General features: G+C 41.4%; 2 pseudogenes; both read right to left on the bottom strand.

The window, feature by feature from the left end:
• LOC147419433 (uncharacterized) overlaps positions 1–17,655 on the bottom strand; it is a 45,056-nt pseudogene extending 27,401 nt beyond the window's left edge.
• Positions 17,656–18,715: 1,060 nt separating this feature from the next.
• Positions 18,716–19,841, bottom strand: LOC147419432 (uncharacterized; annotated as a pseudogene).
• Between the last annotated feature and the right edge of the window lie 316 nt (positions 19,842–20,157).

The raw sequence follows: 20,157 nt of genomic DNA, 5'->3' as shown, positions 1-20,157 counted from the left end.
ATAGGAACTGATAGTATCTCTTTGTATTTCGTTTCATTTTTTGAGTTTCCCAGATTCTTAGAGATTAACCCCATTATCCCCACCTTTTCTAGGGTTTTTTGTAAATCATTCCATAAGTATGGCCTGAGTTTCAATAGTTCTCCCAAAGTAAGAGTGCATTGGATAGGTGTAGACATGATTGCATAAGTATGGCCTGAGTTTCAATAGTTCTCTCAAAGTAAGAGTGCATTGGATAGGTGTAGACATGATTGCATGAATGTTGTCTACTTCTAGGGTATGTTTGGCTCTTTTGACTTGAGTGGTTTTACAAATGATAGATTCATCTTCGTTATCTCCCAAGTAAGAAGGTAATGTTGTTAATGTCATTGGTTTAAATATCCCTTAAGCCTCTAATCTGCAATCCCTGTATAAGGATTGTATATCCATGTTCATATGGGTTATCCAACCAGAGTTCCTCTATAGGAGCCGACTTTAAAGTTAGTCTCCCATCATTGATCTCCCTTACCTTTTCCCATAAGTGTCCTGGCGAGTCTTCCTCCACAAATGGAATTTCGTCTAAGGAATCTTCACTGTTCAGCACTATGAGCTCTGGTTCCTTTGTTTCATGGTGGGGTTTTGCCACCACATCGGATTTTGCTTTCATTTCTTCTACCTCAAGCTCTTCTGGTTTTGCAATACTTTCAAGCTTGGGTTTCTGTTTATCCAGCATTTTCTACGTCAAGGGAATATCCCACAAGAATACATTTCTCTGCCAAGCACTTTCAAGTGTGCCAAATCAGGCTTTGTACCTATAAACTTTTCCTCAGGTGTTACATCATGCACCGCAGCTGTCGGTGTCCTATTCATAATGTACCCAGCTGTATTTACAGCTTCAGCCCAGAAATGATGAGGCATGTTCTTCTCATTCATCAATGCACGTGCAACCTCTGCAATGTGCCTGTTTTTCCTTTCTGCGACCCCATTGTGCTGTGGAGTATATCTACATGGGAAGATCAAAAAGTCCCTTGCTAGTTAAGATACACAATAAGATCTTCGCTGCAGATGAGTATAGCCAAGACCTACAAGAATCTTTCCAAAAGATTAAGGATGCTATCTCTATCTCACAACAAAGGCAAAAGGCTACTATTGACAAGCACAGAAGAGCCCAAGAATTTAAAGAAAATGATTGGGTCTTACTCAAATTTTCCAAGGCTCGATTAATTAAGGCACAAGACGGGCAAGAATCCTACTGGACACCAAACGTACTATGCTAAGTTAACAAAAAGGTACTATGGTCCCTTCTAGATTCTTAGGCCAATCAATGAGATGGCCTGTCAACTCAAGTTGCCCAACCATTGGCTCATACACAATGCTTTCCATACGAGTAAGCAGAGATGTAGTCTTTGATGAGATGAGAAGCTGGTACAGTAATGCACATGGCACTATTGGGGCTGATGTGAAAGATGATGTGGTTGTACAAAATGTGAGGCCACAGTCACAGGTTTTGAGTGGACCACAAGAGTCCTCTTCTCGTGGCAAGAAGCCATGGAATGGTAGACTACGTACGCAGGTTACTCCACCCACAGGTACAGGGAATGTATCACGAAAAGGAAAGGAAAAAATAGATGAACCTCCCTTTATGGCTGATGCATCATCAGGGTTTTCACATGTAGACATGGATTCAGATGGTTCTGAAAAAAGTCTTGATGAGGAATTTGGAATTCCGGCTGTTAGGACACCTGGCGTAAGGAAAGTACAAGAAGATGCTAGAGGGCAAAGGAGTGACCCAGGACCGCGCAGATCTAACAGAGTCAGAAATCCAGTTCAGAAATTGACTTATGATGGGTATCTAGCACATCACCAAGCCTACATGGCTAAGGTGATACAGGATGTGGAGCCCACATGTTTTGAGGATGCGGTTGGAAATGTGCATTGGGATGATGCAATGAATGAAGAGATGGCTGCATCGGAAGCAAACCACACATGGGAGTTGGTGCCATTGCCAAGTGGCAAGAAAGATATTGGCTGTAAATGGGTGTATAAAACTAAGCATAAGGCTGATGGTAACATTGAACGTCACAAGGCAAGGCTGGTCGCAAAGGGTTATGCACAGACGTATGGCATAGACTATGAGGAGACCTTTGCTCCAGTGGCAAAGATGACGACTATGAGAGCTGTCATAGCAGTGGCTGCATCTAGAGGATGGATTATGCATCAAATGGATGTAAAGAATGCCTTCTTGAATGGTGAGTTGTAAGAGGAAGTGTATATGGATCAGCCACCTGGTCATGTCGATCCAGGTTACCCAGATTATGTATGCAGACTTCTCAAAGCTTTGTATGGTTTGAAGCAGGGCTCTAGAGCATGGTATGACAGGATTGCCAAGTATCTTGTCAGTATTGTGTTTAGGAGAGCTCATGCTGATCATTCACTCTATGTACGTGAGAGTGATGTGGGGATTGTGGTCATTACCATATATGTAGATGACCTTATTATTGTGGGTGACAATGCTATGGAGATTGACCATGTGAAGGGTCTTCTCAAACAGGAGTTTGAAATGAAAGATTTGGGCGAGTTGCGCTACTTTCTTGGCATTGAGGTGATCAGGACTCCAGAGGGTGTATGGCTATCACAAAGACAGTATGCTTTGGACATGTTGTCAAAGTATGGTATGGCTGATTGTAAGCCAATTTCTATTCCCTTGGATATGAATGCAAAGCTGAGTGCAGAGAAGGGTGATGTTGTTGAGGATGTCAATATGTACAGGAAGATTGTGGGTAGTCTAATCTACTTGACTATCACGAGGCCAGACTTGAGCTACACAGTAGGCTTGGAGAGTCAGTTCATGCAGCTTCCGAGGAAGCCAAATTTGGATGGAGTACGACGCACACTTCGGTATGTGCAAGGGACTCTTGACTACGCATTGTTCTATGCAGTAGATGTTGCATTAGCATTGTATGGGTATACAGATGCAGATTGGGCAGGTAGCCTTGTTGATAGGAGATCTACGAGTGGCTTCATGTTCTCTTCTGGGAGTACTGCTGTTACTTGGAGCAGTAAAAAGCAGCCTACGATTGCTTTATCGAGCACAGAGGCCGAGTACAGAGGTGCAACAGTTGTGGCGTGCGAGGTAGCTTGGCTACGTACATTACTTGAGGACTTGGGAGTGCAGGTGTACCAGAAGATTGTCATCCATTGTGACAACCTCAGCAGCATGCAGTTAGCTAGGAACCCAGTGTTCCATGCCAGGACCAAGCACATAGAGGTCCATTACCACTACGTTCGAGAGCGAGTGTTGGCGGGCGACATCGACTTGGTCTACGTCAGCACAGAGGAGCAGATAGCGGATATCTTTACCAAGGCCCTCGGAGCTGAGAAGCTTCGACGTTTCCGAACTATGCTTGGACTCTGTGACATGCATAGCTCGAGGGGGAGCGTTGAGATGTCGAGCTCTACATCTTGAGCTGGCATCCACTACGGGTCTTGGCCGCTTACGCCATTTACTCACTGGCGCGTTAGGTGACCGACATGGAGGATCTCTACCAATGATTCTACAGCTGGACTACACTTATAGTGCCAGCCTAGTACGCTTCTAGTGAGTTCACACTTAGTGACCGCATGTACATATGTGCTACTTTTCAGTTTTAGCACTTAGTCATTTTGTACTCTCTTTTCTGTGAGAAGAAGAAAAAGCTTTCCATCTCTGTGTGGTGTGTGCTTGTCTTGTGTACCTCTCTTGCATCCTCTTTCTTTACAGACCCTACGCACATACCATGGCATGTTGATGCAACACCAACCCTCGGAGACCCCATCTCTCGAGCCACATGATCAGCCATGCTCGTCAAATCTGCACTATGAGAATAGGTAGTAGGAATGACCCCATGACTAAAATTCCCTGATTCTGGCAGGAATTGTGGAAGTTGGGTGAATTTCCCAGACTTTGCCTCTGCAACAGCAAAAATGACTCTTTGGTGTTGAAAAACTTGAATAAAATGTTCTCTCACAGAGAAGATTGGAATCATCAACCTCTGCATGTGGTGCATCTGGGTAGGAAAGTCTTTGATAATGCTGAAGACCCCATCCAGAAAACCGTTTGGCTAGACAAGATTGGTTGGGCATGTTGTTTATCAACTCCTCAAGATGCGATAAAGGGCCTATAAGAGGGAATACTTGGATGGACAAAACACCATAACGATGCACGTATTAAGCTGGCAGTGCCACTCATCCTATAGACGCCTTGTTTAAGAAGCCCAAGTAGTATATCGGTGTATGCTCTCCTTTCATGTCCGTCATTAAGGATGATGACCAAAAATTTATAAATGTATTTATCGATACTAAGATGTTTGAGGAGAAGAAATTCTGTGAGGTATTCAATCTTCATGTTTGGTGACCCTAGAACCATACCATGGCATGTTGCTGCAACACCAACCTTCGAAAACCCATCTCTCGAGCCACATGATTAGCCATGCTCCTGAAATCTGCACTATGAGAATGGGCAGTAGCAATGACCCCATGACTAAAATTCCCCGATTTTGCCAGGAATTGTTGAAGTTGAGTGGATTTCTCGGACCCCTTCTCGACAGCAACAAAAATGACTCTGTAGTTCTCAACAACATGAATAAAATGTTCTCTCACAGAGAAGATTGAAATCTTCAATCTCTGCAAAAGGAGCGTCTGGGTAGGAAAGTCTTCGATAATGCTGAACACCCATCCAGGAAACCATTTGGCTAGACAAGATTGGCTAGTCATGTTGTTTATCAACTGCTCAAGATGCGATAAGGGGCCTATAAGAGGGAATATTTGGATGGAGAAAACTCCACTGTCTTGTCAACTATGCACATATTCAGCCGGCAGTTCCACTCGTCCTACAGATGCCTTGTTGAAGAAGCCCAAGTAGTATATCAGTGTATGCTGTCCTTTCATGTGCATCATGAAGGATGATGACCGAAAATTTATAAATGTCTTTATCGATACTAAGATGTTTGAAGAGAAGAAATTACTTGAGGTATTCAATCTCCATGTGTGCTGACCCTAGGCACATACCATGGCATGTTGCTGCAACACCAACCTTCGGAGGACCTATCTCTCGACCCACATGATCAACCATGCTGGTCAAATGTGCACTATAAAAATAGGCAGTAGCAATGACCCCATGACTAAAATTCCCCGATTTTGCCAGGAATTTTGGATGTTGGATGGATTTCCCCGACCCCTTCTCTACAACAACAAAAATGACTCCGTGGTTCTGAACATCTTGAATGAAATGTTCTCTCATAGAGAAGATTGGAATCTTCAACCTCTGCATGCGGAGCATCTGGGTAGGAAAGTCTTTGATAATGCTGAAGACCCCATACAAGAAACCGTTTGGCTAGACAAGATTGGCTAGTCATGTTGTTTATCAACTCCTCAAGATGCGATAAGGGGCCTATAAGAGGAAATACTTGGATGGAGAACACTCCATTGTCTTGTTAACGATGCATGTATTCAGTTCACAATTCCACTCGTCCTAGAGACACCTTGTTTAAGAAGCCCAAGTAGTATCTCGCTGTTTGCTTTCCTTTCATGTGCATCATTAAGGATGATGACTGAAAATTTATAAATGTCTTTATTGATACTAAGATGTTTGAGAAGAAGAAATTCTATGAGGTATTCAATCTACATGTGTGCTGACCCTACGCACATACCATGACATGTTGCTGCAACACCAACTTTCGGATAACCCATCTCTCGAGCCACATGATCAGCCATGCTCGTCAAATCTACACTATGAGAATGGACAGTAGAAATGACCCCATGACTAAAATTCCCCAATTTTGCCAGGAATTGGGGAAGTTGGGTGGACTTCTCGGACCCTTTCTCTGCAACAACACAAATGACTCTCTGATTCTCAACAACTTGAATAAAATGTTCTCTCACAGAGAAGATTGGAATCTTCAACCTCTCCATGCGGAGCATCTGGGTAGGAAAGTCTTCGATAATGTGGAAGAGCCTAACCAGAAAACCACTTGGCTAGACAAGATTGGCTAGTCATGTTGTTGAACAACTCCTCGGGATGGGATAAGGGGCCTATAAGAGGAAATACTTGGATGGAGAAAACTCCATTGTGTTGTCAACGATGCACATATTAAACCGGTAGTGCCATTAGTACTACAGACGCCTTGTTTAAGAAGCCCAAGTATTATGTCGGTCTATGCTCTCCCTTCATGTGCATCATTAAGGATGATGACTCTAAATTTCTTAATGTCTTTATCGATACTAAGATGTTTGAGGAGAAGAAATTATGTGAGGTGTTCAATATCCATGTGTGCTGACCCTACGCACATACCATGGCATGTTGCTGCAACACCAACCTTCGGAGAACCCATCTCTCGAGCCACATGATCATCCATGCTCGTGAAATTTTCACTATGAGGATGGGCAGTAGCAATGAGCCCATGACTAAAATTCCCCGATTTTGCCAGGAATTGGGGATGTTGGGTGGATTTCCGGGACCCTTGGATGGAGCCTAAGATGCTATAAGGGGCGTATAAGAGGGAATACTTGGATGGGGAAAAATCCATTGTCTTGTCAACGATACGCATATTCAACCGAAAGTGCCACTCGTACTACACATTCCTTGTTTAAGAAGCCCAAGTAGTATGTCGGTGTATTCTCTCCTTTCATGTGCATCATTAAGGATGATGTGGGGAGAATAAATTATGTGAGGTATTCAATCTCCATGTGTGCTAACCCTGCGCACATACCATGGCATGTTGCTGCAACACCAACCTTCAGAGAACCCATCTCTCGAGCCACATGATCAGCCATGCTTGTCAAATCTGCACTAAGAGAATGGGCAGTAGCAATGACCCCATGACTAAGTTTCCCCATTTCTGCCAGGAATTTTGGAAATTGGGTGGATTTCCCGGACCCTTTCTCTGCAACAACAAAAATGACTATGTGGTTCTCAACAACTTGAATAAAATGTTCTCTCACGGAGAAGATTGGAATCTTAAACCTCTGCATAAGGAGCACCTCGGTAGGAAAGTCTTCGATAATGCTGAAGATCCCATCCAAGAAACCGTTTGGCTAGACATTATTGGCTAGTCATGTTGTTTATCAACTCCTCAAGGTGCGATAAGGGGCCTATAAGAGGGAATATTTGGATGGAGAAAACTCCATTGTCTTGTCAATGATGCACGTATTCAGCAGGCAGTTCCACTCGTCTTACAGACGCCTTGGTTAAGAAGCCCAAGTAGTATATCGGTGTATGCTCTCCTTTTATGTGCATCATTAAGGATGATGACCGAAAGTTTATAAATGTCTTTATTGATACTAAGATGTTTGAGGAGAAGAAATTAATTGAGGTATTCAATCTCCATGTGTGCTGACCCTACGCACATACCATGGAATGTTTCCGCAACACCATCCATCAAAGAACCCATCTCTCAAGCCACATGATCAGCCATGTTCGTCAAATATGCACTATGAGAATGGGCAGTAGCAATGACCCCATGACTAAAATTCCCCGATTCTGCCAAGAATTGTGGAAGCTCGGTGGATTTCCCGGACCCCTTCTCTATAACAACAAAAATGACTCTATGGTTTTGAACAAAACTGAATAAAATGTTTTCTCACAGAGAAGATTGGAATCTTCAACCTCTGCCTGTGAAGCATCTAGGTAGGAAAGTCTTCGATAATGCTGAAGAGCCCATCCAGGAAACCATTTGGATAGACAAGATTTGCTAGTCATGTTGTTTATCAACTCCTCAAGATGCAAGAAGGGGCCTATAATAGGAAATAGTAGGATGGAGAAAACTCCAATGTCTTGTCAACGATGCACGTATTCAGCCGACAATGCCACTCGTCTGGGTAGGAGGAGTTGGGTGGATTTCCCAGACCCCTTCTCTACAACAACAAAAATGACTTTGTGGTTCTGAACAACTTGAGTAAAATGTTCTCTCTAAAAGAAGATTGGAATCTTCAACCTCTACATGTGGAGCATCTGGGTAGGAAAGTCCTCGATAATGTTGAAGAGCCCATCCAAGAAACCATTTGGCTAGACAAGATTGGCTAGGCACGTTGTTTATCAACTCCTCAAGATACAATAAGGGGCCTATAAGAGGGAATACTTGGATGGATAAAACTCCATTGTCTTGTCAACAATGCACGTATTCAGCCGGCTGTGCCACTCATCCTACAGACGCCTTGCTTAAGAAGCCCAAGTAGTATATGGGTTTATGCTATCCTTTGATGTGCCATATTAAGGATGATGACCAAAAATTTACAAATGTCTTTATCGATACTAATATGTTTGATGAGAAAAAATTATGTGAGGTATTCAATCTCCATGTGTGCTGAGCCTACGCACATACCATGGCATGTTGCTACAACACCAACCTTCGGAGAGCCCATCTGTCGAGCCACATGATCAGCAATGCTTGTCAAATTTGCACTATGAGAATTGACAGTAGCAGTGACCCCATGAATAAAATTCCCCGATTCTGCCAATAACTGTGGAAGTTGGGTGGTTTCCCGGACCCCTTTTATGCAACAACAAAAATGACTCTGTGGTTTTGAACAACTTGAATAAAGTGTTCTCTCATAGAGAAGATTGGAATCTTCAACCCGTGCATGTGGAGCATCTAGGTAGAAAAGTCTTCGATAATGCTGAAGAGCCCATCGAGGAAACCGTTTTGCTAGACAAGATTGGCTAACCATGCTGTTTATCAACTTCTCGAGATGGGTATAAGGGTCCTATCAAAAGGAATACTTGGATGGATAAAACTCCATTGTCTTGTCACAACGATGCACGTATTCAGTCGACAGTGCCACTCATCCTACAGATGCCTTGTTTAAGAAGCCCAAGTAGTATATTGGTGTATGCTCTCCTTTCATGTGCGTCATTAAGGATGATGACCGAAAATTTATAAATGTCTTTATCGATACTAAGATGTTTGAGGAGATGAAATTATGTGAGGTATTCTATCTCCATGTATGCTGACCCTACGCACATACCATAGCATGTTGCTTCAACACCAACCTTCGGAGAACCCATCTCTCGAGCCACATGATCAGCCATGCTCGTCAAATCTGCACTATGAGAATGGGCAGTAGCAATGACCCCATGAGTTAAATTCCCCGATTCAACGAGGAATTGTGAAAGTTGGCTGGATTTCCCGGACCCCTTGTCCGCAACAACAAAAATGACTATGTGGTTCAAAACAAATTGAGAAAAATGTTCTCTCATAGAGAAGATTGGAATTTTCAACCTCTCCATGTGGAGCATCTAGGTAGGAAAGTCTTCGATAATGCTGAAGTGCCCATCCAGGAAACCATTTGCCTAGACAAGATTTGCTAGTCATGTTTTTTATCAACTCATCAAGATGCGATAAGGGGCCTATAAGAGGTAATACTTGGATGCAGAAAACTCTATTGCCTTGTCAACGATGCACGTATTCAGTTGGCAGTGCCACTCATCCTACAGATGCCTTCTTTAACAAGAACAAGTAGTATATCAGTGTATGCTCTACTTTCATGTGCGTCATTAAGGATAATGCCCAAAAATTTATAAATGTCTTTATCGATAATAGAATGTTTGAGGAGAAGAAATTATGTGAGGTATTATATCTCCATGTGTGCTGACCCTATGCACATACCATGGCATGTCGCTACAACACCAACTTTCAGAGAACACATGTCTCGAGCCACATGATTAGCCATGCTCATCAAATCTGCACTATGAGAATGGGCAGTAGCAATGACCCCATGACTAAAATTCCCCGATTCTGCCACAAATTGTGGAAGTTGGGTTGATTTCCCGGACCCCTTCTCTGCAACAACAAAAATGGCTATGTGGTTCTGAACAACTTGAATAAAGAGTTCTCTCATAGAGAAGATTGGAATTTTCAACCTTAGCATGTGGAGCATCTAGGTAGGAAAGTCTTTGATAATGCTGAAGAGCCCATCGAGGAAACCATTTGGCTAGACAAGATTGGCTAGTCATGTTGTTTATCAACTCCTCAAGATACAATAAGGGGCCTATAAGAGGGAATACTTGGACGGATAAAACATTTTCTTGTCTACGATGCACGTATTCAGTAGGCAGTGCCACTCGTCCTATAGAAGCCTTGCTTAAGAAGTCCAAGTAGTATATCAGTTTATGCTATCCTTTCATGTGCCGCATTAAGGACGATGACCAAAAATTCATAAATGTCTTTATCAATACTAAGATGTTTGAGGAGAAGAAATTATGTGAGGTATTAAATCTCCATGTGTGCTGAGCCTATGCACATATCATGGCATGTTGCTATAACACCAACCTTCGGGGAGCCCATCTCTCAAGCCACATGATCAGCCATTCTCATCAAATCTGCACTATGAGGATGGGCATGAGGATTCTGCCAAGAATTGTAAAAGTTGGGTGGATTTCTTGGACCCCTTCTCTCCAACAACTAAAATGACTCTGTGGTTTTGAACAACTTGAATAAAATTTTCTCTCATAGAGAAGATTGGAATCTTCAACCCGTGCATGTGGATCATCTGGGTAGGGAAGTCTTCAATAATGCTGCAGAGCCCATCGAGGAAACCGTTTGGGTAGAAAAGATTGGCTAGGCATGTTGTTTATCAACTCCTCAAGATGCGATAAGGGGCCTATAAGAGGGAATACGTGGATGGAGAAAAATGCATTGTCTTGTCAATGATGCACATATTCAGCCGGCTGTGCCACTCGTCCTACAGACGCCTTGTTTAAGAAGCCCAAGTAGTATGTTGATATATGCTCTCCTTTTTCCATGTGCATCATTAAGGATGATGACCTAAAATTTATAAATGTCTTTATCGATACTAAGATGTTTGAGGAGAAGAAATTCTGTGAGGTATTCAATCTCCATGTGTGCTGACCCTAGGCACATACCATGGCATGTTGCTGCAACACCAACCTTCGGAGAACCTATCTCTCGACCCACATGATCAACCATGCTGGTCAAATGTGCACTATAAAAATAGGCAGTAGCAATGACCCCATGACTAAAATTCCCCGATTCTGCCAGGAATTTTGGATGTTGGATGGATTTCCCCAAACCCTTCTCTACAACAACAAAAATGACCTCTGCATGTGGAGCATCTGGGTAGGAAATTCTTCAATAATGCTGAAGAGCCCATCCAGGAAACCATTTGGCTAGACAAGATTTGCTAGTCATGTTGTTTATCAACTCCTCAAGATGCGATAAGGGGCATATAAGAGGGAATACTTGGATGGAGAAAACTCCATTGTCTTGTTAACGATGCACATATTTAGTTGGCATTGCCACTCCTCCTACAGACGCCTTGTTTAAGAAGCCCAAGTAGTATGTCGATGTATGCTCTCCTTTTTTCACGTGCATCATTAATGCTGATGACCTAAAATTTATAAATGTCTTTATCTCAATACTAAGATCTTTGAGGAGAAGAAATTCTGTAAGGTATTCAATCTCCATGTGTGATGACCCTACGCACATACCATGGCATGTTGCTGCAACACCAACCTTCGGAGAACCCATCTCTTGAGCTACATCATCAGCCATGCTCGTCAAATCTACACTATGAGAATGGTCAACAACAATGATCCCATGACTAAAATTACTCGATTCAGCCACGAATTGTGGAAGAGTGGATTTCCCGGACCCCTTCTCTGCAACAACAAAAATGACACTGTGGTTGTGAGCAACTTGAATAAAATGTTCTCTCACAAAGAAGATTGGAATCTTCAACCTCTGCATGTGGAGAATCTGGGTAGGAAAGTCTTCAATAATGCTGAAGAGCCCATCCTGGAAACCATTTGGCTAGACAAGATTCGCTAGTAATGATTCTTACCAAATTTTGATAAGCTTCCAACTTAGCTGCTTCCATGTCTGGAGATGGATAGTTTTTCCATTTGTTTTCCATATTTTGGCCCGCTTTAAGTCCTGCTTGGTAGGCTTCCAAGGCGGCATTGATAGGATCAAAAATTTTATCAACTAGAATGGATCCTCCAGATTTCACGGTTGTTTCCTTGAATTCACTGCCAATTTCTTTCAACTTGTCCTGGGCTAGAATTTTTGCTTTCTCTTCATTTTCAACCTGTTGTTTTTGTTTTCTCATCTCATATCTTTTGCTTTTGCTCCTTTTGATTCTTTGAGAGAAAACTTTCGTGTTCTCCGAATCATCAGAGGAATTGTGTTTCTTTTTCTTGTCCTGGGCTCTAGTGATTACCTTGATTGGAATAATCAATTCGCTCTCTGATGAGCTACTAGGCATCACTTAGACTACGTTGACTACAATTTTTCCCTTGTTCAAAGGATTCTTACGACAATCTTCCAGAAAGTTTCCTCCCTTTTTGCAACATTGTATCCAATAGGCTTCAATTGGTTTGAGGTTTTTGTCAGGCTCTGGATATTCATTCTTCCAATGGTCATCAACACCACAATTATGACAGTTTCCTGTTCTGGGCTTCATCATGGGTCTTCCCATGGGAGGTCTGACACCTTGATTAGCTACGTAATACATTGGTGCAAGCTCTGGTGGATCATAAGTAGCGGTTTCTTCCATTGGTGGTGGGTGTAGACTATACCAATCTCCCTCTACCATTACTGTAGATGGACTAGGCTCTGCATAGGGTGTAACAGGTACTAATGCTTGTTCATCTATGACTGCTTCTGAACATTCCCATCATACTTTGGTCTGAAGTAGCACTCGTGGGTCTCGTGGTTGGTCCATTTACCCTCGTTTGCACACCATTTTTGTGGCCTAATTGGTTGTCCTTATGGGGATATCCCCAATCCTGGTCCTCTCATAGGTGTTTTTTGCATATTGTTCATCATGTCATTCATCCTTTTTAGCATATCTTCTATGGTTGAGAGTGGTGCTGCAGTAGCCGTTCCCACTTGTGCTAGTTTTGTGGATGCATTCTTCTTACTTTGGTTATCCTTAGGGACACCCTCTTCATTAAAGATCTCACAATTGTCTCCTAGGTCGATAGCATCAGACACACACGCCTCTAGGGTTGTATGCTTTTTACTATAGAGTATAGCATGAAGTTCTTTGTTTAGCAGTCCCTCCAGAAACAATGAAACAAGTCGCTCCTCTGCAGGTATCTCCATCTTTCGGAATCTGGCAATGTATTGTTTCATTCGAGTTGCACAATCCCTAACAGACTTACCATGTTTCTGTTTGAAGCTGTAGATTTGAGCTACCATATTATGTTTAATCCCTGTTTTAGAACAAGCAGCTACAAATCCTTGAGCCAATGTATTCAAATCCATGATTGACCTTGGTGGAATGTTTTGGAACCATGTCAAAGCTTTTCCTCATGATGTCATTCCAAACCCCTCGAATTGAGTATGGAAGTTGAATATACGCTCTGCTCTTAGCACTTGCTTGAAGCTTGCTAAGTGGTCATATGGATCTCCTGATCCACTGTATTTTCTGACCCATTTTTGGAAATCAGCTGATCTGACACGTCTATTCGGTTCAACTCCAGGTCTTTTGGAAGTTGGTCCTGTTCCGAGTCGTTCAAACAAGTTTGTCGGAAATAGTGACTCATGTAGCCCTGGGCTGGCCTTAGTGTCACCCATTTTTCTACGTGATGAGGTGGTTTCTGGTTTCTTCACATTACTCTCAGATGATCTCTCACGATGTTCGTCTCCTGGAGTGGTTTCTAGTCCTTGACCCAATATCCAATCCCGTATGGAATACCCCTAGTATTTGGTTTGTTCTACCTCCTCAGGAGTCATCATAGCAAAGTTGTTGTTATAACACTCCCTAAACAAGTAAATTGGTAGATCCGCAGATCCCTTATCTTTGATTTTGAAGATATAGATGATCTTCATGGCCGTTAATTGCCATGGTCTAGCATGAGAAGTCCACAAAAGATCTTTTATGTTTCTATCTTCCCAACAATAGACTCCGATCCTAGGATTATCTGTACTAATCCGTTTCAAAGGCTTTAAGTCTACTTGATCGTATCCTTCGAATTCCAAAGTTGGTGGTCCTTCTTTTGCTGACATATCTGGGATTATAGTGTTTGCTTCTAAGCCCCATTTATCTATCACATCAGGATTTTCAACCTGTACATATTGAGTTCCGTTTCGATCCATGTACATTTTTCCTTGTTTGTTTGCCCTAACCTCTTCTTTGAACTCAATACCATGATCATCAATGCGAATAGCATACTCTTTGTTAGGATCCAAGTAAATTGGGCTCCATGATGATTAGTCTTGTAAAAAGAGAGTATATACTTATAGCGCATTGTTGTTCCGGTTTTCGAGTGAGTTGAATACGAAGACATTTCGGATGTTGAATTTGAAAAAGTGTCTGAGATTTCTTCAGGAATTGTGTGCAAGGAATTGCTTTGATTCACGCTTTCTTCAATGGACACTCTACTGGTGTTTTCCCCGAATAGGCCTTGATTTCCAATTACACGATCGGATCTACGGTTCATATAGACGTATGAAGCCTTGGATAGAGTACTCACCTGGGATTGAGTTGTCGTCAATGTCCACTTGATTCAATTGCAACTTTCTGTCAAGCCACTTATTCCTCGTCTGCAGCCTGATTCCTGTACAAAATTTATCAAATTAGCTATTTTTCTATAAGGACTATAGAGCTCTTGAGAACTCCAGTGACTGGTCTCTGTATTTCACTTCAATTCGTGCTATGGAAGTCAAAATTTTGACTCTTAGATTCAGCTTAGCAAAATCAAAGGTTTAATCTGCAATCTGTAAACTGAGTGTATCTGTACCAATTTTGATCCGATTGAACCCAAAATTTCCCAGTGGCCTTATTTTATGATGGTCTAACATTGTATAAGCCCAAAAGTCAAATTTGAAGTCTCTGGATATCAGAAGTAAATAATCGCGATTATTTACTTTTGTCACTTTTTGGATTGTTATAGCCCTTGGGAAAGTTTCAACAAGTTTGGACAAAATTTGATCAAGTTTACCCACTGTTCCGAGTCCGCAAACTCTGATTTCGAGAATCTGGCTTGAGTCTCACTTTTGTGGTCCAAGTTTCACCAAAATTGATTTGTGGGTCTAATTGATGTGCTTGACTTTGTGGTATACACAAATTTGCAAAATCACCAAGTTTTGAAGCAAATCTAAATAATCGCGATTATTTACTCTTGACAATTTTTTGTAAATTTTTGTCCCAACTTTGACATAGATCTATTAAGCACCTTATGTTAAGGTCACTAGCCAATTTTCATCAAGTTTGGACACTTTTTGGTCAAATGGTCATTAATTATCTGTTCGCAGACTAACTTTGTAATTTTTGCCACAGTTTTAACTCTAGTGATCTAAATCTTACCAAATTTGGTTTTTGGGCTTATTACAACATGGTAAAGCTAGTGGTGTGCCAACTTGGTCAAAAAAATTCAAAAACAGGACAGAAGTAAAAAATTGTGATTATTTACTTTTGTCAAAATTTTACAAGTTTTTGGTTAATTGAGCATATACACATGTTTATCACATCAATATAAGCCTATAAATCAAGTTTCAACAAATTTGGATAAAGTTTTCCTCAATTCACACTCACGATTCAAAAAGCCAGTACAAACTTTAGTTTTCACCCAGTAATTTTTTACCAGTTTAGTGATCCAAATCTCTTGGGCCTTTACAAAAGTTGTCTGTACACATGCAATGAGTCAATGATATGAGTCTTGGCTGATTTGGAGCAAAAAGTTAATAATCGCGATTATTAACTTGAGGCTTGAAATGAGCACTTTTTTGCAATTTTTCCACAGACAGTCCTTTTATGATGTTTTTTAAGCCTATAAATCAAGTAAAAACTTAATTTGGCCTAAAATATCAAGAAAAAATAAATAATCTGATTTTTGGTCAACTTCTTGAAATTTTTACCTCGAAGTGTCCTTGAGCTTACCCACTGGTTCAGACAACTCTTAGCCTTACTCCCTAGTTGGATTGAGTGAATTCGAGTCTTTTCATGCTATTTCTAGCCGCAGACCTGAAATTCTGCAACTTTACATAACAACTCACACTTGATTCTTTCAGAGAGAGCAATGCTATGAAATCCACCTCGCATCCTACTTACCCTACTCCTAGTTTCTCATGCAATGGGATTGTGGAAAGTGTCCACAAATATTCGTTTTCTTGTGTTTTTTATGTTTTTCAGAGTCTTGATCTTAAGACTTGTTTCATCTACCAATCATTCTCCAAATACTAATCTAAATCTAGAATCCTAAAGTCCTAAAGGTACTCGGCAAGTACCATTACTTCCAAGCTACCTCTACACAGCAAAAGACGACAATCTTAAGCTATGCGGTTTCTAAAAGAGAGTTTTGAACTCTAAGTGAACCTAGAGGAAGTTAAAGGACAATTCACAAGACGCTCGTGTTTTCCTAGTTTAGGTCTCTTCGATCCCCGGGAGCGGCGCCAAATATGTAACGCATGTTTAACCTCACCATCCTATCTTATTGCAGTATTAGCGAGAATCACGATTAATTTGTCAAACCATGGGACGAAGCTGACTCGACTAGTGCATAGAGGCCACAAGAGGTTGTCAATCTCTTGGAAAACAACTAACAACTTGCATCTAACTCAAGCTACACTCAAGTGTCTGAAATCACCAAAAGCCAATCGCTTATCGACAAGCAAATCACATCCGTAACAACATCAAATGACATCCAAACGTAATGAAACTTCTAGGACAAGTTTATAAGACCTAAGCACACATGCCTATGGCCTCAAACCTCATTTTAGGTTAAGTTCCAAAATCGCGATTATTAACAGCAGTGGATTTTTGACCTAGTCGTTTTTGACCCAGAATGCATCTAAATGCTTAGTAATGATGCCCCAATTCCCGGCCTATTCTTAGTTTTTGTTTTAAAAGTATAAATTCCTAGTTATATTGATGAATTAGGCCGCGGGTCGGCGACGCCAAAAGCTACGAAATACTGTGAATGGCTTACATCAATGTGTAGAGCTCTTACCAGCGGTTGGAATGCAACAAACGTATTCGCAATGTGACAACCAGAGAGGGAGTAGGAAGCGCGAGAAGTGAGCGCCGTTAGCTCACGGTGTGTATTTCTTATCCAAAAACTTATAGAAACTTACAAAATTTGACTTTTATACCTTAGCCAAGGTTTTTGTGTGGTCAAAAGTAATAATCTAGAGTTCTACCAAAGCTAGGAATTGAATGGCTGATACAATCTGGAAGCTTCTAGCCCCAGCTCATTAATTACAAGGTTTATCAAAAAAATAGGAGTTACTATATTCCCGATTTATCAAAATAATAATTGTTTTTACAAGGAAAACTCCGAAAAATGGTATCCGTGTTAGCTTGCTGCTAACATAGTCATGTTTCATGACTATGTTCTCTTGGAATGTAGATTGATTAGCATTGTCACTAGATTGTGTATTGTTTCTAGTAGTGCCACACTCTACCATATAGTTACTATTTTGAGGATCTATCTTGTAAGATATCTCAGAAGCACAATGTGGGCATCTGAAGTGAAGTGAAAAATCTGGATGTGCATCCTCTTTGCGGGTGTTGAACATGGTACCCACACCGAGGTAGTGGCCACATGTGTTGCATTTCAGGCTCATTAGGTAACATAATGTGCACCTTCAATTGAGAGTTCTTAGAGCATTTAGGGCGTGGAATATGCAAGGGGTTAAAATCTGGGGGATAGTACTTGTTCATTACTTTTCGTCAACCCATTGTTTAGAGTATCCAAGAGTTCAGTGTTTTGACACCCTTGAAAGGTTGCTCCTCGTTGCTACTCCCCAATCATCAATGGCGTGGAGTTTCACCTTTTTTATAGGTCATTAGGGTCACTGATTTTAATAGGGTGCTAAAAGCTTCTCCTTTTTAATTCGCCCTCAGTGATGTGGCAATTGACCATCTTTTTTTTGCCAACTATTTTCTATCCGATGAAACTTTTGTTTTTTCTTTGTTTTCAAATTACCTTTGGGCGGACATTTAATTTGGTTTCAAGTTTTTTTGGGCGACTGGGCGGACATTCAATTTGGTTCCAAGTTTCTTTGGGTGGCCTTATATGAGAACATATTTATCCAATTATCCCTTTCAAGCAATGTTGTGGCAACAACAACTTGATTTAAGCTTCCTCACCACTTTCATATTGGGCATATCCTTCCCCTAATCACCAATAAAAAACAATAACACGCCTACATGCACAGTGAATGGTTTCATTCGATTTCAAGTACATCATAGTTCTCTTCTAGACTTACTTAGGAGCTCATAGTACAAAGTGCATACAAAATCGAGGGTCGTACAAATCCTATATCATAATCGCACAAAGATCCTTCTAGGGTAACCCTACGGTACTATTTTCTTGTTTCTGTTGCAGAATTTAAGTAGTACAAGAGCTCTCCTCACAAGAAAAGAAGAGTTTTTTCACGCCCTACAACACAAGTGACCGCCAAAACAAGAATGAATGTTTTCCATTAAAAAGGCCATCTGAACTAGCTGAGGTTTTCCTTTTGAGTTGCATTAAACTAGTTTAATTTATGGTGTATAAGTTTAGGAATAAGGGATAGTAAATCTTACCACACAGTCAAGCGCTCTCTCTCTCTCTCTCTCTCTCTCTCGTGCATGCACGCACGCGCGCGCGCACACACACACACACACACACAAATGCACGCACACACACCCATACACCCGAGTGCACGCGCGCACGCACACACACACACACACACACATGTGATGAATGTTTCACAACTAAAGCTTTCCAAAATTACATCCGTCAAATGTACGAATTGGAATTCTACAACACATAGTTATTATAGGTTGGGACATAACTCTACTAGGTATAGCCATCTTGGATAATGTGTACATATCCATAAATCTTCTACAAGAAGTCCATACTAAGGACAACTAAAGTAGATGTAAGCATCACAAAGTATGTGTTTATTTTTTCTTTTCTCATGGCACTTGCTATCATGGAAGTGAAATTTCTATGCTCTGTTATGTTTATCGCACATTGTCATGCGTATGTGCAAAAATATACCATTTTTCAAAAGCGTACATTAGAAGTGACAACCAACATACTCGTTTGTGAATTGCCTGAAACAATGTCATTTCAATCATTACAATCACCATATGTCTCACGCAATAGAGACAATCCTGCCATGGGCTTTATGGCTTGCTTCGGTACAATCCTGAGAGTCGGCATAAGGAAGCGTTTTAGTTGAGAATGGTGAGGCTTATTATTGACAACCTCCTCAAAATGGTCGTCACTAGATCTCCGACAACGAGTTGATTTCTCAAATTGAAACTGTTGTACAAGGGCTTTATCTTCTGCGGCAAGCTTCTTAGCCTTTAAGTTTGCTTGCTCTTGTTCACGCCAGGCTTGAAGTAGATTATCATGCATTGTGAGGGGTGCACGCCTTGCTTTTAAGCAAATGAGCTCGTCGATAGTTGCATCTTGATCCATCTCCACTTTGGATGCAATGGTTTTTTCCTCCAAATCTTGTAGATAGTCATGTTTCATGACTATGTTCTCTTGGAATGTAGCTTGTTTAGCATTGTCACTAGATTGTGTATGGTTTCTAGTGGCACCACACTCTACCATATAGTCACTATTTTGAGGATCTGTCTTGTAAGAGATCTCAGAAGCGAAAAATTTGGATGCCCAAGTAGGACTCACCTTGTGCATCCTCTTTGCGGGTGTTGAACTTGGTACCCACACCAAGGTAGTGGCCACATGTGTTGCATTTCAGGCTCATGGGCAGCATCATGCGCACCTTGGATTGAGAGTTCTTAGAGCGTTTAGGGCGTGGGATATGGAAGGGGTCAAAATCTGGGGGATAGTACTTGTTCAACACTTTTCGCTCACCCATTGTTTAGAGTATTCAACAGTTCAGTGTTTTGACACCCTTGAAGGGTTGCTCCTCGTTGCTCTCCCCAATCATCAATGACATGGAGTTTACCTTTTTTATAGATCATTAGGGCTGCTGCTTTTAATAGGGCATTAAAAGCTTCTGCTTTTTAATCCCCCTCTGTGACGTGGCAATCGGCCATCAAAAACTCCAAAGGCTCTTTCCTGCTTCTTTGATCACACGTGGATGCGCAACAAGGTGAAAAGCAATTGCGTCACCTTGCAGATATAAGCAGATAATTACGGCGGGGGATCGATTACAGGAGGAAATCAGAGCAGCGCACAATCGAGAAGAGCTGATGGAAAGGTTGAATTGCAGTTAG

This window comes from Adiantum capillus-veneris, chromosome 29, assembly GCF_014529385.1.
Source record: "Adiantum capillus-veneris isolate H3 chromosome 29, ASM1452938v2, whole genome shotgun sequence".
NCBI classification, from domain to species: Eukaryota; Viridiplantae; Streptophyta; class Polypodiopsida; order Polypodiales; family Pteridaceae; genus Adiantum; species Adiantum capillus-veneris.
Note: the sequence above shows the minus strand (reverse complement) of the source record. Positions and strands in the feature narration are given on the sequence as shown.